This window comes from Epinephelus lanceolatus, chromosome 2, assembly GCF_041903045.1.
Source record: "Epinephelus lanceolatus isolate andai-2023 chromosome 2, ASM4190304v1, whole genome shotgun sequence".
Classification (NCBI taxonomy): Eukaryota; Metazoa; Chordata; class Actinopteri; order Perciformes; family Serranidae; genus Epinephelus; species Epinephelus lanceolatus.
The window spans coordinates 12,164,254-12,192,231 of NC_135735.1; the positions used below are offsets into that span (position 1 = coordinate 12,164,254).

General features: G+C 41.3%; 1 long non-coding RNA gene across 1 annotated transcript in view; it reads right to left on the bottom strand.

Moving 5' to 3' along the window:
* LOC117259621 (uncharacterized) overlaps nt 1–27,978 on the bottom strand; it is a 46,594-nt gene that overhangs the window by 11,095 nt on the left and 7,521 nt on the right. Inside the window, exon 3 of the long non-coding RNA XR_004501859.2 lies at nt 2,608–2,650. This is a non-coding gene — a long non-coding RNA (uncharacterized LOC117259621). The remainder of the gene's footprint in view (nt 1–2,607; nt 2,651–27,978) is intronic.

A 27,978-nucleotide genomic window follows, 5' to 3' on the forward strand; every position in this document is an offset into this window, starting at 1 on the left:
GTCATTATGACAAGTTCTGGCAAATTAAAAGGTGCCGTAAAACACCGGGCCATTATGTGCTTATATTTGGGACAGGTGTCTATATGGGACAGGCCTTTAATTCCTTTCACACAAAACTGTTGCTCAGCAAAGTTCAAGAAATACAATCAAATAAACTGTTTATTTAAAGCAGTATGAGTTTTACTTATAAAAATTAGACTTTGAATACCATATCAATACCAGGCTGGTAAATCTGAATAAATTACTGTCTTCTTTGGCGCTCATACTGTAGTTTCAGTAAAATTAACTGAACGATTGAATTGTGGAGAACCTAACCAAGCTAACAGTAGCCCTTTTTAAACAGGAATTGTGCAAATTTGCAGGAAAGCCCAATCAGTCTTTTTTCAGCATTGGCAGTATAAAAACAAAATCGGGGAGTGCAGCAAAATGTCGCCTACCTACTTTTGTTTATACAGAATGCGCCTTTTTCGGGGCAATGGGGGGCGTGAACAAGTAACAAAACGTGTAGCTCAGCGTGTGACGTAAACAGTGACGTGGGAGGGAAGCCGCAGCTGGTCAGTCCTTCGGCGACTCTCTCATAAGTCGGCCCGTCCTTCACCGTCCCCGTCATTTGATGGTTAATGGCCTCTTCATTTGCGAGGACAAGGAGGGCGCGCAATTCTTTGTCTCCTCAGTTGCTCATCTTTACAGTGTCTGTCAGGTTTGCGTTTCCCTCTTGCTACTAGCTGCTCACTAATTCCTGCTATCAGCTGTTTCCTGTTTATCCACCGCCACTGGGTTGCACGTGCAGCGTCATCAACAGCCTCCCACCCTCCCCTCCCACAAGTCTTCAACAGCCCCTCCAGTGGCAGAAGGGCGCCTTGTTCTTTTTAAACCAAAAAGGTTCCGCCAATATGACTACCCTACGAGGTGGAAAATTGGGCACCTCGGATCAACTCACCAATCCGGCTCTGTGTGTCTAAACGTTCGCAGCTTGCCGGCAAAACAGCCCAACATTCGCCGAAAATCTGGCAGTGTAAAAGGGGCTTATGTGTAGCATCTCTATATTGACAAAGTATAAACATTTATGTTTCTATGTGCGATCAAAGCAGCTAACTAACATAAGCTCCAGTGGGGAGTAAATAATCCGGTTTTATACATCCAAAGAACTTCTATAAAAATGAACCGCTTGGCAACCAGACCAGGCCTCTAATTGAGATACCGGCCTTTATTTGTCAAAGTGTGTAGCCACACTGGCTAGTAAAAGGGACTGGGCATTTAATTGAAGTTTTATTGTAGCCTAAATCAGTAACCTGTGCTGACGGCATCACTGCACTAAATCCACTTGTCCTGCCTCAGTAATGAGCTACATGACAACATGATTGATGTAATATAAATGGACTGTCAGAGCCACTAGTGTCTGAGAGGCCGTGCGCCATTTACTGTTAAGCCGAGCACCAGCAACATGAAGGAGATCAAATTGTAGTAGGAGATGAGTAGTACATGTTGTTTACTTGAAAGTTAAGTGTGTTTTCTGGGGTGACATGAGAAGTTATGACACAGTTAGTCTCTCAAAAAGACAAATTGCACCAAAATGGCAACATTTTAGATCTGAAGCACACGTAAGAGGCGTCCTAACTGGCTGTGAGCGATGCAGCGTGCTGTTTTGAGCTAAACTTTTGTCGGACGCCGTGTTTCTATTGATTCTTGTCGCTGGCTTTAAAAGCAACGCAACGGACAAGGAATGGCTGATTATCACTATGATTCCTTCTTATTTTACTGAAGAAACCTTGGAAAAAGTGGCAGGTGGCTGAAGGGAGTTCATCTGGGAGCTGAAAGCTTCAAGTAAGGTAAATGACTATCACTAATAACAAGCAAGGCTGTGTGCTGTTGGCTGTATTCTATGTCATTTCCGGTAAATATCACAACATAAAATGTGTGTTGTCTGTTTAAAAAGTACAAACTTAGAAAAATAAGTCAGTGGTTATGTCTCCAGGCTGATCTCGAGTGCACAGCTGGTGGTTTGTTTACATGACGCAACAGAAGTGCATATGTAATGAATACAGCGTGGGCAGAGAGCTCTGATGTGGAGCGATGCAACGTGATCGTCAGATACATACGTGTTGGAACATAGTGTCATGATGCTCCACATTATGCTTGAAAATGTTAACACCAGGTATATAAATACCTGCTCAAACTAAAGACATTCCCATCAACCTCAGCTGTACTTTGCATATAGTCCTGAATAATCACAAATCTTTGCATGCTGAAACTCAAACACTAAGATACTGAACCTGGTAAAGAGTAAACCAACTAAACATCAGCATGTTAACACTGGCATTGTGAGCGTGTTAGCAAGTATGCCTGTAGACTGGTCTCGTTCAATAAGTGGATGCCATACATTTTTTATTCTGGGTAAGTTTGCAGGCCACATGTCCATGATGCTCTCTGACACCTAATTAGAGAGCATCAACCTCAAACATATGGCACAGCGGTAAACAGAGAGCAACAAGCAACAAACAAGGGTACTGTCTGCAAGAGACAGTAACACAGCTGCAGAATCAAACCAAAGCAAATTCAAATACCGTGTGCTAATAAGGCACATATACATGAACTTTTTGTACCTACCCAGCTTCTGTCAGCATGTAGCGGAAGTGCCGATGAAGCCAATCTGTGACACAGGAAGAGGGCAAAGAAGCAGTGATGAGCTAATGTTTACAGGACATGTGTGTATGTGGCCTTATGTTAGAAGAGTTTTAAACTCAGAGGGAGAGATGTGAGGTAAATATACTGCAACTTCTGTCAAAGCCCATAGACCCTCTACCCTCTATGCAGATATTTTTAGGTCCAATGCAATTTACACTTTCTGAGGTTAGCATTATTTCCAGTGTCTGTTGTGAATAAACGCTTCAACTTGCCTCAAAATCATCACATTTTTAGGTTTTCTTTAGTATGAAAACAACATGGTGGCAGTAGTCAGTACATTTATAGGTGCGCTGCAGACAGGAACTGCTAATAGCTAAGTTGGCATACTTTCAATGCTGCCAACGTGCCAAAATGTAAACAAATATAAGACTAAAAAACAGGCTCAAATTGCAGCGCAAAGTGTAAGGCTGAATCCAAATGTCCGGATTTCACTGCACTTGCAGACTGGCGGATCTGCGGGCACGTTCCCAGGAAGTCTGGGAGTGCCGAGGGCTGTCCAAAATCACATTTCAACAAGTCCACAAGGGGCCCCAAGCGGAAGTTTGCAGACTTCCAGAGAGTCTGCTGGGGGTGCAGACTTAAGCAGACTTCACCGATTTAATAACCCAAAATTTATAGCCATACGAATGTGACGCTGTGGGATTTGTTTGCCAAAAAAAAAACCCTATGAATGTGTTAAATAGTTATTGATAGTTAAGACTATCAAAATGCTTCTTGAATTGTGTCGGCCAGAAATAATATTCAACCACATCATGATACAGAGATATGTATAAGTATAGGCTGTAGAGGGGCCTAACAAGCTGAGCAATGAAATAGGCTAAAAATGTCCAAAAAACAGCAAAAGAAGGTCTTCTAACATTGGTAATACCCAATTTATTGAGTTATAGTTCTGTCCTTGTTTACAAACATTTCTGTTTTTGAACACGTGTTGCCTGAGATGTATGGATATATATTTGTTCAGTGACAATATAGGCCAACAAGGGATTTATATCTTGTTATCTGCAGGGACAGATGAGCAGGAACTATTCATCAACCTGTATGACTTATATATATGAATATGGCAACAAGTAAAACAGTCTGGAAGGCTGTCTACCAGCCGCTTGCGTCTCTGCCCTCGCAGACTTTACATGATGGCGGTAAACACGTCACACTATGTACAACTGAAGTCTGCAGGTCCAGAGGGTGGACATTTGGATTCAGCCTAAAGCCTACTTCGCATTTCACGATTTTCAGTGCGATTTTGGCGTCGCAGAGGATCTTGAGAGCCGCCTTGGGTCAGAGGTGAGTCGGCAGATAGTCTGCCACGACGAGTCCTCATGTGTGAACAAGCCTACGAGCAAGTCGCCCCCTCGTCTGTGACTGGGACTGGATATCTGGCATGCTAGAAAACTGGAGAAGGCTGACACGACTGACAAAGAGCATCAGCCAATGAGAGGCGGGATACATCCCACGTCAGCACGCAGGAAGATGGAAGAAATGTGAGGAGGACAAGTCGCAGGGTTGCCAGGTCTGCTTATTAACCGCAACTTTGGGCTTGTTTCTAAAGTGGAGTTGCTTATTTGGGCTTGCTCTCTAAACGTCACCTTTCTCTATATATATCCATCTGATAAGTTATTTAAACACATGATAGTCACTTCTTTTGGGCTTGTTTCCATAGCTCTGGTTGCTTGTTTCTCTCCCAAGATCTGGCAACACTGACAAGCCGGCAAGCAACAATAACAATGGTGGCGTCCACAGGATCACGGGGTGGGTGTTGTGTTTGGACCCAGGCCCTGGAGGCAGATCTGATTCAACACTGGGAAGAATATCCACACCTTTACGATGTGTCGTCTCCAAGTTTGGTGACATCACTGCGTTATCTGGGGCTCTGTTGGCAACTTGGCGAGGGCTCGGTGGAGAAATCTTGTGGTGTGCACACACAGGTCGTAATGCAGCTGGCGACACCCCCGCTGACAGAAACACACGTCGCCAGGTATGAACACTCAAAAGATTACGATAGTCTCTGTGACGCAAAATCAGGGTGAAAATCATATAATGTGAACTAGCCTTTACTCACTTAGCCCATGGCAACACTGTACTTCCTGTTTACACTTTATTATGGGAACTGTAGTTCTAGTGGGGTAGGGTAGTGTTAGGGAGGGGTGCAGCTTTTGTCAGAGAGGAGCCTCCAGTGTCGTTGACTTTGAAAACCACTGTAAAAGGATGCATTGCCTTTAATCCAGTTTAATGTGGGTGCATGTTCAGCCATATTAAATGAGGAATAAATATAAATATTAAAGAAACAATATCAAACAATAGGAAAAAATGGGATATGCAAAGCAGCCATTAAAATGTTTTAATGATCCTGGGTGATTAAAAAAAACACTTTTAAAGCAACACATATGGAAACACACAGCAGGGATAATGTGAAGATGGAGCTTTATTAATGTTTTAATGGCTGGAGTCTTTTTTTCTTCCTGTGTTTACACTTAGCTTGTTCTACTCTGATGAATTATCATTAGCTCATATCCAACACAAAGTGATTATTTTAAACAATGTTTAAAAGGAAGCAGCATCTCATGACAAGCTTCTTTTTCCCTTCTTATTGTCATTTTTGGCAGTAAACATGCACAGAAGCTTTTTTTTCTATTTGTGGTGTTTCAACATCTGGCTCCAATTATATGACAATATGTACAAGCTATGTAGAAGAAATATTTTTGAGATAAAACTTAGCTTTTCCATTGTTTTCCTCTCAGCAGCATGTGAAATGTCACATCAATGAGCTTCCTACAAGCTCAGTTCCATTTGTGATTCTTCGCTGTTTCGCTAAGAGATATATTGAGTTTTCTTTCCTTGAGGGCATCCCAATGTCTGACAAGATTTTGACTGACAGCTTAAACAGATAATTATATCCCAAATTGAAATCCATTAAAGGCTGGTGACAGATTAGTAAAGAAGGTTACTTGTCCATGGCAGCACAATACCGCCTCCAGGTAATCCTAAAATGGGATGTCATGAAGAGAAAATGAATCCGCAAAACTTCCTGCTGGACCAATACTGACTGTCAAAAGGGCGACTGTGATTTAGAGGTGACCCGCAACACAATGCACAACACTAACACCCGTGAACAAACACAGCTGAGAGGTTTCACATGAAGCCGGAGCTCAGTCGTATTCAAATCATGTTTGTAGAGAAAGCTGCTTGTCGATTTCTGTTCTCGCCAGTTTGGCCCACTGAAATTACAACTGACAGTCAAATAAAATTGACCTACCTCAAAGGAGATACTGTCAGCTGATATATGTTTATGCAATTAAAGCATGAGGCATATAATAATGACACTAAATGGATATATTCAGGGGCGATGCAAATGCCCTGTCTTGTAGTTAAGGTATGAGGATTAATTAAATGTTTTTCACTTCAGGATACAAAACCAAGCTGATGGTTTTATAGTTGATTTCGAGCAGTTCCACAGAGTCTGACCTCTATATTTAATAACAACAAAAAGCACAGCAGTAAGATGAATACAAATTATATAAAGTCCCAGTAAAATATGAATTTAATTGGAGCCCAGTTGCCAGAATAAAATGTTAGCATTGCACATTACTGCAAACCACCGATATGTCACATTTGTATATTTTATACATATCATATCAACATTTCTAAAGTGACACAGTTCAGATTAATAGTTAATGAGCTAAATTTGTCATGTGGAGGAGGAGATGGTGGTAGATGGCGTGAGACCAAGGCAAGATGGCTGCCAAGCACCAGACAGCAGCAGACAACTGTTCAAGTCAACAAACAACAAAACCCAGTATTTTTTCAACACCATATCAGGATTTGAAACCATGTTTGTGGTGACAAAACTGGGGATTTTTTTTATCAAAATGCTGGGACGTTACCAGCCATGTCTGTGGCAATAAAGTGGGTATTTTTTTTAACAACATGCTGGGACATTTTCAAGTGCTATTTGTGCCGACAAAAATGGGTAGTTTTAAATACATGTCAGCAATTACCAACTATGTTTGTGGCGAAAAAAAAACCAAGTATTTTTAACACCACGTCGGGATATTTCGAGCCGTGTTAGTGGTGACAAAACTGGATATTTTTAACGATATGTCGAGACATTAACAGCTGTGTTTATGGCAGCAAAACTGTGCATTTTTTAACAATGAGTTGGGACAATTCCAGCTGTATTTGTGTCGACAAAACAGGGTATTTTTAACAACACATCAGAACCTTTCCTGCTGTGTTTGTGGCGACCTAACCTGAAATTTTAATCCAAAACATGATCTTTTCCTAACCCTGACTGATTGTATATTGTGCCTAAACTGAACTATAACTTGACCACAGTGTTGTCACAACACAAAAAGTGGAAACGTAAAAAATATAAACTTTTGCTGCATATAAAACGTACAGTTTTACCACATCTGTGGCTGCAGGAACTTACAAAGCCAGTATTTATTCTGATGACTAGATCTGGAAGTTGATAGATCACACACAGATACTTATACATAAAAAAACAATTGTTTGAAAAAGTATTAACATTAAAATTTACATGGTTAATACTGTAATTTAATTCCCTAAAGTTCAGGGCAGATGGCTCGTAACTACTCGAATTGGTTGCCATTCTCAAGCACCTCAATTGCCTTTAAAACAGATATATATGTGGATATATGGATAAATTAAACAGTACACACAAAGTCAAAAAAGTACAACGGTGGATCATACTGTCTTCAGTAATCCAACTGTCACTACTATTAACTTTCTCAGAAATAATTTAATATAAGGCAGATTTTTCATGAAGACTCAATGTAATAATAACTTAAGACATCAGAGTTATTTTGAGGGTATTAATAAATATCTGTGCTGTTATGAAAACACTATAATTTCAGATTTTCCAGCCTTCTTCGTAGTGAAAGAACAATTATTTTTTTATGACATGTCAGTGCATTACCAACTGTGTTTGTGGCAACAAAACCAAGTTTATTTAACAGCACAACAGGATATTTCGAGCTGTGTCAATGCCGACAAAACCTGGTATTTTTTACACTCACTTAAAGTCAAATACTAAATGCACTGGTGAATCAAACTGTCTTCACGTTACTTCACTTTGTCTTTCACATTTAATATAAAGCAGATTTTTCATGAAACACATAAGACATCAGAGTAATTTGAAGGGTAATAAAAAAAATAACTGTGTTGTTATGAAAATACTATAAAGTTTGTTTTTCTGAGTGTAAGTTACTCACTGAAAGCATTCAAAAAAATTCTACCAAATCTCTGTTCGTATGTTTTATACGTGAACTAAAACCTTAACTCAACAGATCTTTACAAACTGTAGGTGGTTCTTTAGAGTAAATTCAAGGAAGCAACGAACCGAGACTGAAGTCGCTGTAAAAAGACGAACCTTCAGCAGATCTGAATGGACTCTCTGCACCACCTACCCTTAAATATACAGAGGAGCCGGGCTTCGGCCTTCATTTGTCATGACTAATACATGGTTCCAGACACTGATGTGATGTGCAGCACAGGAGCTCGGAGAGCACCAGTTCATTACAGGCCCACTGGGTTTACTGCATTTTGATGGATTTCCCCAGGACTCTCCACATGGTCTCTGCTGCACATCAGGTAATTGCTGTTAGTCTAAGTGCACTACCACCAGTCCCCGGACTAAAACCCTCATGGCACATTGTCCTTCTTCCACTCCGTGTGTGTGTGTGTGTGTGTGCGTGTGTGCGTGTGTGTGTGTGTGTGTGTGTATGTGAGAAAGACGAGGGGAAAAAGAGAAATGAAGATTGAGATAAAGTGCGTTTGTGTGTGTGTGTGTGTGTGTGTGTGTGTGTGTGTGTGTGTGTGTGTGTGTGCGCGCGCTCACAGACCCGTGTGTTTAAAAAGGCAGAGTGGCTTTGTGATAATGATGTATGAAACATAAACCCGAGGTCATCTGTTCCAATGAAGCCTCCAGTCTCTCAGCCCTGCTCTTGCATGCAGATGAACCAATATAAAAGGGCTCGCTTGGTTTCACAGGTTCACGCTCTCATTTCTCTGCTGCAGACAACTGAGGGGTTAGTTTATGGTCTGTCTCTCATATTGAGATGATAGAGGAGAAGGAGGCGGCAGACACCGAGGGAGGAGGAAGAACAAAGGAGAAGTTAAAAAAAAAAAAAAAAACAGAAAGACTCCAGGTTTCTAATTAGTCGGAGGTGAAAAGGGATGTGAAATATATTAGAAGGACAGTCCAGTGCTAAGTGTCACTGAGCAGGGTGGAGAGGTGGTGGTGGTGGCGGTGGAGGAGGGTGGGGTGCGGGGGATGCTGGATTAGGAGGAGATGAGACGAGCAGTGTTGCATTGGCCTCTCTTCTCAGACAGCTCATCTCTGCGAGCTGCTGGAGGCTGGCAGAGAGAAAATACTCACCGGGGGGTCTGGCTTTGGAAAGTTGCTGCAGCACTTCTACTGAAATATCTGACCTCAGTACTGAGTTCATTTTCGGCTTCTCGCGCTCGCTTGTTCTCTACACTCCAACATCAGTAAAGAAAATGTAATGGTTTTTCCATTAATTACTGAACTCTGATGATGTTGGGCGTTATTTAGACCGTCACTGTGAGGCGCTTTGAAGAAATGTAACATTATTTGGGCACTTGTGGACGAAACAAGCCATAAAAAACAGCGATCACATTATCACCTTTTCAGCAACCTTGTCTCAGAGCGCATATGTACTACTTATTCATTTTGCCAGTCACATTTTAAAGATCCAGTGTGTAGGATTTTAGGGAGATTTATTGGCAGAAATTAAATAAATTATAATAAGAATGTTCCTCTGTCACTGCTTTATTCAGTGTTTTTATGGGTTTAAATCACACAGTGCATTTGTTTTGGGGAGGAGGAGACCTCTGCAGATAATTCAGCTCTTGGTGAAAACCTCTTGAACGTCTGGATCACAAAAATTGAGTACACATCAAGTTATCTGAGAAAATAGGTGAGCGCAGATCAGCAGGTGCTGCAGACATGCCAAACAGGGTAGGAGAAACACTGATTTGTAACATGAAACTACTTTATTCAGTGTTTTTACTGGTTTTAATGACCTGGTCTGTTTGTTTTGGAGACGAAGAGACCTGAGAGGATAATTCGGCTTGTGGTTAAAACCTCATGAACAATGACCATAAAGGAATTTTAACGTGAAGAAATTTCAGCTGGTTGCAATCTGCAATCCTCTCTGCTAGGTGTCCCTAAGTCCAACACACTCTCACTCCTACCTCGTCACATATCGACGTTTTGTTATGGACCATGGACCATACCCTGGGTGCGTTAGATGTTGACGTTTTGACTTTTGTCAAGTTCTGCCTGTTACATGCATTGTCTTCTTTACCGTTTACATACAGTCTCTTTCAAAATAAACACACTACGTCAGTAAAACAATGCAAATTGACCTTTTTTTTTCTCCTCCAACAACTAATGCACGTGGTTGGGTTTAGGCAACAAAAACATGTGGTTAGGTTTAGAAAAAAAAAAAAACAGGGTTTGGCTTTAGAATCTTACCGGAGGCAAACACTGGTCTCCTAGGTGAAAGTCGGTGTTTGTTGGACCCATCCACGACCCTTCCTGCCCGCCCCAGTCAGACTTTCACTGCATAAACTTGTTTAAAGACAATTGAGCAACGGTTGAGCGAACCTGAAGAAGCCAATGCGTAGCTCGCTCTTAATAAAATCACAGTAAGTCAGTTCAGTGTGCGTTATGAGTTATGTTAAGATTTGTTTAAAGACAACGTTTAGTTTTTTTTTATACTTATCAGGTCCTATAGGGAATGGGCACAATGACGTCACCATTTATCTCGGATGTAAGCCTCTTACTACCAATGTACAATACACCTCCCAACCACTTTAGTGGTGCTGTGGCGCAGTAGAAAGCCGGTGCACTCATTCATTGCAGGACGAAGAAGGAGTGAAGAAAATTTCAGACATCCGAGATAAAAATGCATGTTTATTGAACAATAACGGATATACAAACACACGGCAACCCCCCGTACACCTTCCTCACATCTGTGCCTATGAGGTGAGTGCATTACATGTTTGATTTGAAAGTTTATGGAGACGTGAATCGGTCTAGACCGGGAACCCCCAAACGAAAAACGGGGTTCGTTTTCAAGACGTTTTGGTCCAAGGCTAAGTCCAAACCATTTATAGCATTCATTTTCTCCATATACCGGTCCCTGGCTTCATGGTTCAGTGTATCCCGGTAAATTCCCTTTCCTTTCTGGCATCTTAACATCTTTTCCCTCGCTTTCTCCACTCAATGCGACTCAACTACTGCGTTTGTTTACTGCTGCCTGTAGCCATCAAAATGGCGGCGACGTCCATGGTGACGTCACTGTGCCCATTCCCTATTGATCCCAAATAGGTAGAAGACATTACAAATGCAGACCAAACAGAAGCTGAAGTCTCAGGAGGAAATATTTCACACATGCTCACCTGGACTGCAGTGTTAGGTGGTTGGTGGTACCACTTTGAGGCAACTAAATGTAAAAACTGTGAGAATATCAGTTTGTATAGAATATATTTTTCTATTTTCAAATTACAAATGACCTGTATTAAGTTAATACATCCTCATACCAGTATTTTGTATTTTATTTTGATACATTTGATGAGCAAGTATTTGTAATTTGTAACAAGACACTTTTTGATGTATGTGTGCCCATTGCTCACACATTATAACACGTTTAACAAGCCGTCGTTAACAAAAGAAATAACGTGATAATTGCATCTTTAAATCTATATGCATGAAAGCGACACTTTAAAGCCCCCTCCTCAATTTTAACATTTTTATTATCTTTATTTTAAGTAATATAATGTTATTCTGTTTTTAATTCTTATCTATTATCTTATTTATTATCTGTGTCACTTAATGTATCTTCAAATATATTTACATTAAAAGTTATAATTTTATTAAAAAGGTGGCTGGAGGTTGGAGAAGGAAAACTAGGCATGTTAAAATGTTAAATGGTATTTTAAGTCAAATATAATAATAATTAAAAATAAATGATCCTGGTCCAGTTTAATTTCAGTAATGTGTAAACGTTTAGAGACTAGCCAATATTTACTGAGCTCTAATGCGGAGTAAATGAGGTGTGGGGATGAAATAATTGTTTAAAGGATTTTTTGAATTCTCTGAATTTGCTCGACTAGATAAGCAAATTAAGAAAATTAAGAGTATTCTTTCAAATGGAGCCATTCTCTTTCATCCATTGATTCCTATCCCCCAGATAAACAGCCTGGGCCGATGAATAAACATTGGACCATTTTAGTGCTTAGAAACAGTCTCTGAGCAAGGGGCCTAATTCAAGTAACATCCTTTCGGAGGGATCGATTCCGTGAAGAAGCATAATGCTATGCTTGGTTGTTCAGCTTGTCTCAAGAAAGCAATTCCAGCACCACCGGCGGCATTTGTTACTGGGTTGTCTTAAAAAAACCCACTATAAGAAGTTATTGCGCTGCCATGCCGTGGTGGAGAGGCATTTAAAACAATGAAACGGCAGCTCGGGGGGCAATTAAACCCAGGTCAGGGCTGATTTATGACCCATTTGAATGACATGACAAACTCAGTCGCTGGTGCATATTTGTATGTCTGCAAGCACATGCACGCACCAATACAGAGAGATTATCATTGACATTTTCACGCTTACGTTGTGTTTACCAAGGCCATTTAATCCTATAGGAGAGCTGCTCGTAAACACTGGCTGCTCCAGGCATTCACTGTTAAAGGATGGGTTCATATTTTTCCAAGTCTCTCTTAATACAACACTAACATGCCTATATGAACATTGAAAGACTTTATGGTTGCTGTAATTGTTGCTGCTGTCTGTAGTAGATCCTCTCTTAAAGCTGCTTCACTGTAAGAGATGGGGGCCACAGTCCACAGTCCTTGTTCGTGAATGCTGAAGTTCAGCTGGAGCTATAATGAGGCTCAGCACTGTAAATTAGAGTGAGCTGAATAGACTAATTCAAGATGACTAGTGCTATGGACCTCTCCTTGAGATGCGTCTTTAATAAAGTATAAATTGAATTGAAAGTTTTTTATTACATATTTCCCTCTTTGTGGTTCCCTTCGATAGTTTCCGTGTTGAGCTGCAGTGGAGAACAATAAGAAAAGGAGAGACCTTATACCAAAGTTAGTGCTTGTGTGTGTGTGTGTGTGTTTTTTTTTTAAATGTGCGAAACCTGATAAAAATAGATTCCTTTCCTGTTGGCAGGAGATGAGAATGCCTGTCTGTTTTTTGTTTCCCCAGGTGTTTGACATCATGAACGTGCCTGAAAAAAGGGTCAGTAAACACAGAAAAGCAGCATAGAGGCTGCTATCTGTTACGTTTTCAGCTTCTCTTTCAGACTCAGTGAAACTATAGTAATTTGGAACGATGTTCGAGTGCTGCTTGGACAGAGACGGACAAAATTTGTGTCTGAGAAGGGCTGCAGAAGTTAATGATGGTTGCGCTGGACGAGGGGTGAAAACTAGCGTGTCCACCCAGGTGTCATATTTTCATCACTGCTGATCGAAGCCCATCAGTGCCGGAGCCGATAAATGCCCATAACTACAGCAGAGTGCAGCAACCCATTAATTTTAGCACATGCTCACCTTCACACAGGTAAAATATTGTCCGTCCATAATTCATATCAGGCAAGTTTCCACCAACAGTTTCAGAGTCCATCACAGGTGAATGTCCATCTAATAGTTCAGTGTTCGTCAAAGGTAAGTTTCCATTCATCAATTTCAGTTTCAACACGCGACAATCTCTTCATGCTGCCACACTTAACATGGTCAAAAACCTGTTTGCCTCCCCCGTCACACAACTGCTACTCATCACCTGTACCTTACCTATATTACCTGCGATTCCTGTTCTACTGCGCCACCCTGTGGACAAACAGCAAACCTGCATCTATTTACGTCTCAAAACAAATACAAAGCATGTTATTGTGGTTCCAACACTTACTTAATTTGGTTAACTTAAGCCCTTTTTTGACCAAAATTAGCATGTAAATGGAAGTTTTTTTTAAACACAGGAAAATCCACTAATAATAGCCAGTGGACTTCTTTTACATTGCCAGTACAACATAGCAGAGAAGTGTACCTTTGTTATTTTTTTATTTTGATTTTTTTCTGGTGTGTCACATTCACCACACACCAGAAAATAGGTTAGTAAAGAGTAGAAAGCAGCACTGAGGCCAGTTAAAAAGTTACAGTGGTACTTATTCTTTATATCGGTTACATATTCAGGCTCTTTCAAACTCAGTGCCAAACAATTAGGAACAATGTTTGAGCACTACTTGGACACAGATGGACAGTATTTTGTGGGAGCACGTTATTGTATCATGTCGGTAAAGGGCAAAAATCAGCATGTCCATACTGGTGTCATATTTCCAACAGGTTGGTGGAATGAGAACTGACTGTAACCTTTTCCATTAAATACGGCTCCGTGTCATTGGTCCGACAGCCCACTGGCCCGACATCCCATTAGTCCGACGTCCCGTTGTTCCGATATGTGATTATACTAGGCTATACTGTATTTGTGTACCATAGAGGATCAGCAAACACAACAAAAGTAGGCTACTGGTCGAGATACAAGTGTCATAGAGAGGAGAAAGTGAAACACCATAACCTCCTGTTATTAACTCTGGGGTCGGGGTTGTGTGGGGAGCTCTCCTCAGTGCTAAACGGCTCCCGGCGGCTCCGCGACTGGCTCTGGGTCAGCTGGGAAAGGCTTGAGGCGGAGCAGGCTCACAGCTTATGTGTTTGTCACTTTCTTTTTCATTTTAACCCACACCATGATCTTTTCCTGACCCTAACCAAGTGGTTTTTGTGCCTAAACCTAACCAGACCTTAACCACAGGGCATCATGATGATTTCGGAACAACGGGACTTCGGAACAATGAGTTTAATATTGTCGGAACAATGGGATGTCGGAATAATGGGCAGACCCCTTAAATACAAAGGCCAGATGTTAATGGGTGTTAATGGGCATTTTGTGCAGTGTGAAAGGGGCTTTACTAAAGCCTAAAACTAGGAAGTTCGAGTGTTGTGTTGCCTGGATTTGGACTTCTAAATATATCAAGTTTAGTTTTTCAGGTATTTCAGGTATTACACACCTTTCAGAGTACAACAGTGCTGAATATGTTGACAGGATGTTTGGGTATTATCCCTTCAATACATTAAGTTGTGAGCTATAAAGCTGATAACTTATAAAATCATTAAGTTATAATTGTGTTGATGCTGTGTGTATCATTTTTACAGTGAACAATCAAATACATCAAGTCAAATGTGTGTTTTAAAATGACAGCAGCAGTAATGAGTCATGAGTTGGAAGTTCATATTTAGATAAACATGCAGATCAATCTTAAACCCTAACAGGTAGTAACAGGTAGTAAACACTGTCTAACTATCAACCAAACTGCAGCAGTGCGTCTCGTCAAACTCTGCAGGCAGCCAGGAATAGTATCCACAGGCTAACAAGCTAACAAGCACACAGTCTTCTGTCTGACTCCGGTACATGAACGAATCTGGCAAGCCAAGGAAGCCGGGAATTGTCAAGGGCAGGGAGTGTGTGTAAGAGCTGGTATCAGCAGCAGTCGAGTCGATTTGAGTATACTGGTTTGTACTCAACAGTCTCAGCAGTGAGCGTGTACGGCTACAGAAAGCCCGGGGGGGAAACATCTGGCCGTCAGTCACCGCCTGGACCTCTAAAAGCAAACAAAACTTTGTCACACAGAACTTGAGGGAGGTTGTAATGCTTACATTTTTGATAGCCAGCACTCAGTTTGGTGAGATTTGTCAGTGTCTGACCCAGAGTGAATGCATTAAATTTTAACAGTGAACACTATTTGAAGGCTGACTTTAAAATTTTTGAACCTCTCCTTGAAACTCTCACACAGACTGTTAACACACCTGCATCACCTCCTGTCACGTCACTTCGACAATGACGTCAGCCAGCGATTGATCCCGGCGCAGGAAACAGTCTGACTCAGGCTGGAAGGACTTTTTCAATTATTCACCGGCCATCGCCCTTGGCCCGAGGCTGCAACTCTTTTTACTGTTGCTCCCTAAATACCTCATCACTCGCTGTATTTATGAATAAAAAAACACGGGGGAAGGCTCAGCATGATCCACCTCCACAGTATCAGGATTCACTTCACGGAGTGCAAAACCTTCCTGGTGCCTCTTTCCTGAGCAACAGAGTTCTGATCAAGGTAAATTATACACTGCTTCTGGTCCAAGCTTGCACAAACACATTTTGTGATCATATTGTACAGAGTGTTAAACATTTACTATAGAAATTATTTATACCATCTGATTTGTATTTATATTCTTTGTATATTCATCTTAATGTTACAACAAAGATTGCATTGAGGAACATGACAATGGGCCTCATTTGCAAACAGAGCACACACACAAATCTGTGCTTAAACCATGCATACGAACGTTTTATGCACAAATCTGGAATTCATTAATATGTTCTTACCTGAATTTGTTAGTACTCTGCGAACATATTCGTCTCAGACCATGTGTACGCACAAATGATGAAGCAGGTTTTTAAGTTAGTGAGGTAACTTCAGGGTTACCTCTGGGTTTTCAGTACTAGAAAGCTGGTTCTCTCAGGTGAAAGTCTGTGTTTGTTGGACCCATCCACCACCCCTCCTGCCTGCCCTCGTCAGACTTTCGGCACCTTAACTTTTTGTCCTTGTCCTGTCGGGTGCTGTTAAACTATAACAGCAACCGGCCGCGTATCATGCCGACGTTAAAGGACACCTTTTTTCGTTGTTTTCTGACACCACAAGTCACTACCCAAGCGCGACTCTGGGCTCCAGAAACACTCCGGCATTAAAGTGCTTTATGTGATACCTTCAAACTAAACAGCAAAAAATACTCTATACTAAATGTCACATAGGCCTTTAGCTCAGTCTCGGCCGACAATGAATTTTTGGATAGTACTTTTAGTAGATAGTATATTCTTGGATAGCCATTTTACTGTCTCACAGTCCCAGCCACTTTTCAGTACCATTTCATCTCTCTCTTCTCTTAGATATGAAGTGGCCTCAGTCATTCATGGTTCTGATGCAGAATGGTTCTGATTCATTAACATGTGCATGGTGGTGAGAACAAAACTGGCTGGAGCATGTCTCATGAATCTGATGGTAATTTTGTGTGCAAAGTAGGAATATTACTGCAGACTTACTCGTGAATGAGGCCAAATGTTTCCGCACAAAGTCAGGTCCATAAAGTTTAAGAGTGTTTTTCAGAGTTCAGTGTGGAGGAACTCGACTGACCTGCACAGAGCTCTGAACTAAACCACATCCAGCAGCTTTGGGATGAACTGGATCGCTGACGGCAAGCCAGGTTTTATCCCCAAACATCAGTGCTTGGCCTCGCTAACACCCTTGTGGATGAGTGAGAGCAAATCTCTGCAGCCAGCCTCCAAAACCTCGAGGAAAGCTTAAAACCAGTGGAGTGCAGGCTGTAGCACCCGCAGTAGTAATGAGATGCTCCAAAGTCAAATATAGGCAGAATGCTCAGGTGTCCACATACTTCTGGCCTTGTAGTGTACATCTCAGTACATCATAAGTGGCACCGCATGCAAGACTTATGCAATAAAAACACAGATGATATTAAATCAAACCCACAGCGAGTGTTTGAGTGGTGAAATAACGAGTCCTATCACTGCTGCAGAGCAGCGACTGCAGCAGTTTGTTACTGATCATGATTCAGTTGTTTTAATTGCTTTTTGCAAACTGTAAAATAATCATTTGACTGTGCAGACATCGCTTTGCTGCACCCATAATATCACCAAGGAAAACATGTTTCCCCCTGACGCTCCGTATCTTGCTGTTTCAAAGGTTTCTGTCTTTATGACTTAACGTCCTTCTTTCCCTCTCGACTGAAGCGAGGCTGTGGAGCGGCGAACACATCCAACTGAGTCTCCTGATTACAAGCTCTATTTATCAGCTTTCCCAAGACTGGTGGCCATGTAGGAAGCATTCCTCTTGTGTTCAAAAAACATTTTAAATGTAACCTCGCTGCTGTAAGTGAATTTTCTAACTTTGATGTGCTCACGTTGAAAATCATCTATGCAATCTATAAATCAGAGAAGGTTGTTTTGATGTGCTATCTGCCTCTCTCCACACCATATGCTGCTTTACTCTTTGAGATGTTATCTCCTGTTGTGCTGAGCTGCAACAAAGCTGTTATCATGGGTCACTTTAACACAACTCTGGATAGGTCTGTGTGTCTTAATTTGGAAAATCAGGGGTCTCAGTTCTCAGCAGAGCCACTTGAGCCTTTGATTTTACTTCCACTTTACTGTATGTTCAAGTCTGCTCCTGAGGCCGAGGACATTTTGTCTCTGATCACATTTCTGACATCTAAGATGGCATGTTGTCAACCTTTGAAGAGCTGCTTCTTTGATCCAACACTCCAACATCAGTTAACTAACTTTATATAACTAACTTCACACAGGATTCACAATATTTACAGCACTGCAGTTCTGCTCTTAAAATTAAACATAACTGTTTAACATGCGAAATATGATGCATTTTGTTTTTGTAATACAGAGGCAATTGTTTCAAACCATTCTTGACATTATAGCAAATGTTAGCATGCTAACACGGTAAACTAAGATGGTGAGCATGGTCAACTACCTTGTAAACTTCAGCATGTTAGCATTGAAATTGTCAGCAACTAGTTCTGCTGCAATGCAACACAACGTCATCTGGCAAGGCGCTGCGTGCCTGACCAGCAGAAATTCAAAAAGACCACATAGAGATGCAAAGGAACTGCAAAGCGATGACAAAGAAGCAAAACAACCAAAAAAGAGGAAACACTACCACAAAGTCTGTGTGTCTTACTCCTACAGTGAAGAGGTGGGGGGCCTTTTGCATATCTATAGCCTGTTTTACACAGATATCACGCTATAGGGCTGCTACAAAGTCTCTTCTTCACACCACTTTTGCATTTTATCACAGAACCAAACAACGGCAGCATCATGCTGCTCCACTGTGTGATTTTACATAGCATGCCAGCATCACAGAAGCAATAGAAGCATAACACACCAGCCTCTGGTGTGACATATAACATAAACATCAGCACTTTCTTAACAATAACACTAGCATATGGCAATACCAATCATTTACCATCCTTGCTGTATGGTGGCTGATTTCGTCTTCCACTCAGAAGTAAAGAGCTTCAGGACCTCATTGTTTTCCCATTTTTGGCGACTGGTTTTCTTTGAGTTAGCTGCTAACTGCTAACAGCTACTTTTAAAATCTCCCGCCCATGCTGTCCCTTTTATACAGATGTCGTTTTGGTGCATCTACTACAGCCGATGCCACCTTAAAGGCAAAACAACTCTGTCCCCCCATTCCACAGTTGTACCTTTTAAACAGAACAGCAAGACAATATAACGATGTGAAATTCCCACCCTGAAGAGGCAGCGTAAAAGCAGCTTGTGCCTAGGGGCCCATTGTCTCATAATCAGTCCATGATTGCATCAAAAGATAAAACAGTTGGCGCCGTCATAGAGAAAACAGAGTTATAAAATCATGTCTGTGTGTATTACAAAACCATTCTGCTGTGTTTTGGTGTCTGATAAGTCTTGTAATGCATTAATCAGGGTTTGAAATATGGGAGAGCTACATGGAGCTCAGCTCCCCTGAAAAAGACATGAACTCACCAGAAAGCCTCATCTGAGAAATTTAGGGGGAGTTAAAAAATATCTTACTTTCAGCATGGTGCCAGTTTTTTTTCTCTGTATAAATGTATATGTCTGTATATTTAGGTTTCTGGGAGAAATAGGCTAGTAGTAAAGCACATGCATGTTTATCCAAGCATAAACATTTCTGATAATTTGTGTCTAATAAACATAATAATTTCTATTCCTGCTGTGGCAATCCATGCATGGGGCACACATTACGCTTATTACACACCATTCGTTGTTTCTTCCCTGCTAGATACTGTCTGTATGAATTACAATGTATAGATAATATATTTTTGCACATACCGGGGCACACTGATGTATCACATGCCTGTGAACACTGCTCAAACTGGACTTGAACCTAATTTTATTGTCTCACCGGCATCTTACTAGATACACTATGAAGGATTTTCCTAAAAAAAACAATGTAGGCTATAGACTTACACATCCCTCTCAATGATTATTTATGACCCAATAGAAGTGTGTGGTGGTCTAACTTTCTGCAGAGACTCTGCCCTCTGTCTGTATTTTCATATTCTCTTCTCATTTTCTGTTTTCGGAGTGTTTATGGGTGTGTACCACTGCAGCACTCAGGTGAAGTCAGGGCTTTTACAAACAGTGTGACAGACCATAAGCAGCGGGAGGCATCCAACAGACACAGTCGAAAAAAATGCCGATATAGCAAGGCAATACGCCAAACAAGAGTGAATCTGGAGTTCTCTGGAGTCTCTTTCGCTGGCGAGTGTGTTCACAAACAGCAACAAACAATCCTGTAGACCAGGGGTGTCAAAAGTCATTTTAGTTCATGGGCCACATGCAGCCCAATTTGATCTCAAGTGGGCCGGACCAGTGAAACCATCACATAATAACCTATAAATAACTACACCCTCAAATGTTTCCCTTTTTCTACAAGTACACTTGAAAAACGTTCATCCATTCACAAAACAAATGAACAGCCTGCGATAGCTGAAGAAAAGCTATGTGCAAATTCACCAGTATGTCTCAGTTTTTCCACATTCAGTCAGTCTACTACTCACTTTCATTACATGTGACTTCTTTGTCATAGTTTTCCACTAAACTGGAAGCTGTTGAAGCAGGTGAAGTCATCTCTGACTTATAAACCATTTACAATCTGAAGTTATGTCAGTGTGATGTTGTGTACACACCTAAATTTGCATTACCTTACTCACACGAGCTCGAACGCTGGAATATTTTGTGTTGACTTGCATCATGCGCCCATGAAATCACTGAATCAATGAATAAACTTCCACCGGTACATCTTCAGAGTCATATGTCACCGAAGGATCTCAATGCTGATTGGCTATTGTGGCACAAATCAGTCACTGAAGTTCAGATTTCTCAACTCTTGCGAATAAGCATGTGACGCAAAATCATGCTACTACTGCTTAATTCACATATTTCGTGTCCATCGCGCCGCTTGGTGGGAATTTGTGTCTTATTGCATCTTTATATTGACTTTATGTAACAGGGTCAATTATACAGCAGTAATATATGTGACAAGTCAAATGTGCATTTGTAATGTTGAGTATTATAATTCCACAAAATTAGGTTCAGTTGTTATTGCCTGATATGCTTAGGCCTCTGTACACAATATTTGAAAAACACTTTTTGTACCCCTTCATTCAACTTTGAGGGTACCCCACCTATAAGAGGTGTCTCTCGCCTTACCTCTCCCCCTTTGCTGTTGTGCTCTGTGGGAGAGGTAAGCGACATTGCTCTTTTGGTATTGTGGTGGCAAAACAACTATTTAATAACCAGTTTAAAGAAAAAGTCTTCACACGTTGGCTGTCTTTTCTTGAGTTTTAATAACAACCGCATGAACAGACAGTCAGTGAGTGAGTGCCTAGATGTCCTCCAGCCCTGCTATCTTTATAGTTCCCATAACACATGCACATCAATAGTCAAACTATGTGGCGCCTTCCGTGTTTTTAGCACTGTTAAATTTATGCTAACATAATCTTGTGTCGCTTGATTTGTGTAAGGGCTGGAGTTTGGTTGTGTATGACGGAGGATTTTTGTTTTTGCCACTTGTTGTCAGGAGAGGAATAAATGGAGTTTGCCTCCGAAGATATCCACAGTCTGGGCCTCTTTATATCTACACCACACAGACATCACTAGAGTCCACTGGTTGCGTTTACATGTAATTCACTTGAAGGAACTGTTTCATTTGCGCCCGGTGTGAGCACAACATGAGGCACTGAACAGGGTTCCACCGATATTGTTTCACAATAGAAGTCTAATAGATTCTTTTGTACTGAAGCTGCTGGTTGACAATATTTTGCACAATGTTCAATATCTTTAAATGTGACCACTATAAGTATTCATTGTTATTTCAGAGAGCTGCATTCAGGTCAGGGTGGAAAAGCACCTGAGGCAACATTTAACAAGGAGTATCTACTCACTGTCTAAATTGCTCCTGACACCTCTCGGCCTTCACACGTGCATCAATATTAGGCGTGAAAAGTCATCCAGTGGGCCGGAACAGACCCTTTGGCGGGCTGGTTCTGGGCCCCGGGCCATATATTTGGCACCCTTGCTGCAGAGTATGCCTTTAACACAGGGTTGTTTTATGTGTGAATCCCCACTAAGTAGGCTGTAGCCTCACAGAGCTGTTAGCATGGCTGTAGACACTTATTAGTTGGCATGTTGCTCCAATGCCATTGCCTCTTTCACCTGGTGCCTGATCTAGGAGTCACGTGTGAGTTTGACTATTTGGTGATATGAGTCACTATTTTGCTCTACCAATACAAACCTTCCATCATGCCACTTTGTGGTCTCTGACAGTCCACCATGATGAGAAAACAAGACTTCAGTACTTAAAATCTTTAACCCAATTATCACATACAGCAGTAAAATATCCGTGACAGGAAGTATTGTGTTTAAATCTATTTTAAATGTGCTCACGCAGGAGGAGTGGGGTTTATTGGATGACAGGATGGCTGACATGTGGGTTTACGCTGCAGTCGTCCTGCCTACCTGCCTGCGTGGACTCTGCGTGGAATACAATCTCACCGCAGGGCTCGGATAGCTCCACAGATCAATACTGCCGGAGAGGAGTGAAATAAATAGTCTTTCTTACCGGATTACTGCAGTGACAGTATTTTGCTTACATGAGTAAAATTAATTCTCGCAGACTGCTGGTGAGAGAGATGTGAAAACAACAAAGTGGGAGAGTGTGAGTGGGCTCTTGTCAGGCGATATCATATCTCATAAAAATCTGGGGGAATGCACAGACAGGAATGGGATGGAGTCTGAGGATGGAAGGGGCGAGCTGGTGATATATGTTCAACTGCTTTTATATGACTCAGCAAACCGGCTTCATTCAGTAAAAGGACAGTATTTTATTCTAGAACCAGCTTATGAGAGGAAGCTGTTTCTTTCTCAGGCAGTAAAGCATCATTCAGGTGGTCGAGTTCATACAGGGTGCTCGTAATTCAACGCAAAGCTTAAATGTCGACTTTTGCAATGGGAGTCTGGTTCAGCTTGTTCAAGTGGAAAATCACATTAGAGTCTATTATAATGCGGAAAAACTGACCGGGGACTTTACTCACATTTCACATATTTCTAATGAGGAACACACCATAAAAAAGGCACACCGGTAAATAAATAAATAACTGAAATATGATAAATCCCCCATGATTTCTCTCCCCTATTTAAAAAATGCTTCCTCACTGTTTCTTTTTAATAGTCATGTGGGTTCGTTTTGGCTCAGCGCTCCAGCAAAAAGAAAATCGACGGTTGAGGCAAAACTTGCTGCCTCACAAAGTCTCAGAAAAACTGTGAAATGCCACTTTGAGTAAATGCAGTGCCAGTTTATTTTAAGACAAGTAGAGATCTAAAGATATGCATCGTTTGGAGTTCTCTCCAAGTTGTCAAACACAAGATAAGTTTTAATTGTAGTTTGTGGTTGCTCATCAGAAAAGAAGTCTCTGTTTAAATGTTGAATGTGCACGAAATGGAAAAAAGCAAGCATTCATGCATTTGTAATTACTGTGTGGAGCCCCTGAAGAAGTTGTTTCCATGGGAGCAATAGAGGATTAGTTTCATATTTTTACCCCGTTTTCGGGAGCCACCTTGCCCCTCGGAGGCAAATTCAAAGGGGTAGTGGTTGAAAACTTCCCCTATGAAATGAAGCTCCAGCAAAAGTTTAGTCAGGAAGACAATTTTCATGCTCAGGCTGTAAGTTTCTTTCTCACCCTGCCATTCACTCCTTGCATGTATGCTCACTCACTGTCTCTAGGTGACATTATCTGGGTAGGTCAATTGAGTCATCAGTTGATCCACAATCAACCAATAGCAAAGCGACACACCTTTGTCAGCCTATCATCTCACTGCTCCTCATTTTAAATATGATTCTTTCTATGCCATAGTTATTTCTTGCTGCAGTCATGCGTGCCTTCCACCTCTCCATCACCACCCGTCTTTACAGATTCATCAGCCTCATACACCTCAGCAGTCAGCAGCCTCAGAGTCATCAGAGTCATCAGTCAACACCACCACCCCCAGTGTCCATGGGGGGATTTATCCTGCTGCCACTCAGATGTCCCTCGATCACAAAATATCTCCCTCTGGTGTCCAAGCGCCAAAGACGTCTGCTAAATCTTAAATCAGCACAAATCATCTGTTAATCTGTACACTCATATTCCGTATTAAATATCATGTTTACATGTTCAACAACCAACGTGCCAAGGGTACCTTTCACGTTGTATCTGGACGTGGAAAGTCCATGACCAAATGTCAATATGTGACGAGGTCGGAGTGAGAATGTTTTGTCTAGAGGCAGCAACAAGCCAGGTATTTCCCAGTATCGTTTTACCCTCGTCTCTTCCATGCCTAGACAGTGTTTTTTTCTTAAATATTTAAAGTAGATTATCTAACTTTTCACTGAAACAAAAAAAAAAGTCATGTTTTATGTTACAATAAACAATTTGGTAAAATTGTCCCTAACCCTAAGTCAGTGATGTCGGTTCATGTTTTGTTTTGTTTTGTTTATTTAGGTCATTGTAAAATTTGTCTTTAATTTAATTTTGAGTGGCATTAAAAGTCTCAGACAGTCTTAAATCTAACTTGCCTTAAGCTGTAGGAACCCCAGTGAATAGTGGTGACAAGTGTAGCCTGACATTGTGATTTTGCAATGCAGTAGTGATTTCTCTTGCGTGGACTATAGGCAGCCTTTTATAGTTGTCACGATGCTTACGATTCATTTTCAACTAAATTTTCAGGCTATCAATCAATCAATCAAAAAAACTTACCAAATAAAAAAAATAACACTGCTTCATTACCAGGCAACTAGTGGTGCCCTGTAGGCTAATGTTAGCAACCTATGCTCCTACCTGCCAGTCTTCACTGATATTATAGGAGTGGTAATAAGTGCAGCAACTTTGGTGCTGGACCTAAGTTAAATTTCAGGTGCCATATGTCATAAAAGGGGACGAATGTGACGTGGAAACACGTCAAAAATGGGACTGTCATACACAAATCAGCACCAACAATGTAATGTTAGCGTGCTAGCAAGTTAGCTACCGAGACATCGGCACACTAGCAATTCCTTTTGTTATGCTTGTTATGACAAAAAGGACTGTAATACATTAAAGTGATGTTAAACTAAGATAATACAATGGTTATCGTAATTTCTAAATCCTGTTCAGCCATCTTTATGATGATTTCTTATGACACTCAGTTTGAAGTGTGTCTCTGAAAAACCTCTATTTGGAGGATCATGTAGCCCGAACACTTCGCCCTACCCCTCTGCCCCAATAGGAATGAGGACACCCTATCCCTAAACATGAACGCACAAAATGGAGGGTAAAGGACTAAGTGATAGAGGCAAGGGGTGTACTGGGACTGGGCTTTGGTGTAAACACTGTCTGCCTTTATGACTATTGTCATGACTTCTATGGCACAAAGTGTTGTCTTAACAACGAGGTTTGACGCCAGCAAAGTCAAACCTAAAGCCTAATTAAATAGTTCGTAAGGGTTCAAATAAAGTTCCCTTTTCATTTGGTTACCCTCAACTATGCTTGTGATCAGGTTCCCTGGACTCAGCAGCCTTTGTTATTATTGCATTGTAATCTTAGTTATCCCTAAACTCTCATCAAAGACAAACTTCGGTGCACCCTCTAAAACAACCAAAGGGGACAAACTTCCTCGAGCTGCAGGATTCTGTATTCATGCTGGAAACAAAGATCCAAACAGGCATTAATCTAAAAAATTTAAAGCTAAGGTGACATTGAAAGCACAAGCCGATGTGATTCACTGGCTTTAGCTTCATGCATTTCTTAGTGTATATATTGTACATATTTTACACAGCTATGGGGAGATTGTTACTCCTCGCTGTGCATTTTTCAAAGTACTCCTTTGAAGAGATAACTTTGAAAATTATCTCTGTTGCTCTGCACATAAATTCCCTTAACCGCTGTCAACAGAACATCCACTTTCCTGCTTCTTTATTTGTATTAATTTACATGCATATGGAGCGATGGGAAATGAAACAGTGAACCTTTGTTGAGAGAGCTGGTGGTGATGCTCTAATGAATGGCTCTCTCATCCCTGAGATGCAGTTTGTGACTGTGACTTGCAGCCTGTGGCTGACACATTGGGGTGACACAATGAGACGAGGCTTGTGGAAAGACGGGAGAAGCGGAGAACCCAGATAAAGCTGCTCCGCTGAGCTGCCAGCAGGGGGTCTTTGAGTTGTCTCCAGGAGAGGGGCGGAGGGGGGAATTTTGGGAGGCAGAGCTCAGAGTAAACAGTATCTGCTGAAAAACAACAACAGCAACAACCATACTCCCTAATCAAGTGGCTTTATTGAAATGCAAAGTCTCACTCCTTCAGTTCCTCACGAAAAACCCAGTGATTAAAAGTAAAATACATTATATGCACCATTACTCTACCTAAATTACATGTTTAAACACCAACTAAGATTTTACAACATCATATAATTAGGCATTATTAGTGTCATCATGAAATATGGCATGAGTCTACTGAAGCTAGGCAGATTAATTACATGAAACAGCACCTCAAAGACACACTGGATTTGAGGCTTCTCTCCCTCTCCGTTCTAATCCATCTATTGCTGCTCTAAATCCCAAACACTGGTTTGTGTCAAGCCAAGTGGAATTATAAAAGGGCAACCACTGGAGTGAAAGTAGCGAGACAATGTCAAGTGAAATGATCCTAAGAGCCATTTTTAAACCTTAAACAGTACGTAAGGTAGAGCATTCACACTGTACATGATAATTAACAATTTCAGCGACACGATCAACCTTAAATACAGTACTGGTGACACACAAAAAACAGAAGAAACATGCAATTGTGTTTGATAGGCTGCCATTTACTGTACAATTAACCACACTCATTAATTTCCTTAAGGAACCTTTGGGGAATACACTTATCTGCTTTCTTGCAGGGAGCTAGATGAGAAGATAAACACCACTGTCATGTCTGTATGGTAAATTTAAGACAACAGCCAACAGCCTGGGAAATTAGCTTAACGTAAAGACTGGAAACAGAGGGAAACAGCTAGCCTGGCTCTGATCTACCAGCTCCGAACCGTAGTTGGGAACACGTTGGCTTATTAGCATTAATTTAGCTTGGCTCGTTCTTAGCTTAGCTTCAGTGGTGCGGATCACTCTGCTGAAGGAAGGATAGCGAGGCGTTCAGGTGCCGTTCACCAACAATAGCTTTATTGCAGTCTTCACCACAAAACAAGAAACATGGCCCTCTCATGAGGTTAAAAAGTAGCCCTAAAATCATCTAGACGTTTAATATGCTGACTATCATCACTCTCTGCCGCATGCTGCCTTCACCATGACACATCCGAGAGAGATCTGTCTTTTTAAAGTGTATTCACATAATTGCAAGAAAAAGGTTTGGACACCTCCATTATCATGTATGTGGTGTCTACAGCTGTTGCCTAGCAACCTAATGGTGGCAACACGACTCCAGGAAGTTACTGCTTCTGGCAAGGAAATAGTCCAGAATACAAATTTGCAAGTCCTAGGATAGCAAAGGAATAGCCTGCCTTTGATTGGCTTACCCGAACAATCTTACCCTTGTCTGACTTCCGGCAGACGGCGAATACAGCCTCTGGGGGCAGACCCCCCGGTTTAATTTGGGTGGAGGAGGCGAATTTCCGTTTCCGACTTCCTTTTATATATAAGTAAATATGCTGAACCATTGCGATGGATTCAGAGTTTGCAGTGACGCCAATTATGTTCCACCTCGTTAGTTCACCGCACGGACCATTTAACCTGGCAACAACTGCAGCCAGCTCAAACGTGATTGGTCAATATCACGCGGACTACAAACAGCCTACAACCAGAAACCAGGGCTCTTCCGCTCTTCTTCCGGAGGCAAGATCTCCGGGGTTTGCCTACAGACTCTACATTCACAAATGTAAAGTCTGTATATAGAGACTAGTATTTACCATATGTAAATTTGCGAATCCTAGGATAGCCAAGGACCGGCCTGTCTTACTCTGCCTCCGATAGGGTTGGGGTAAAAGTTTCAGGGTAAGCCAAACTAATCCCACTCCTCTTGCTGAAACCTAACCAACCCAACCAAC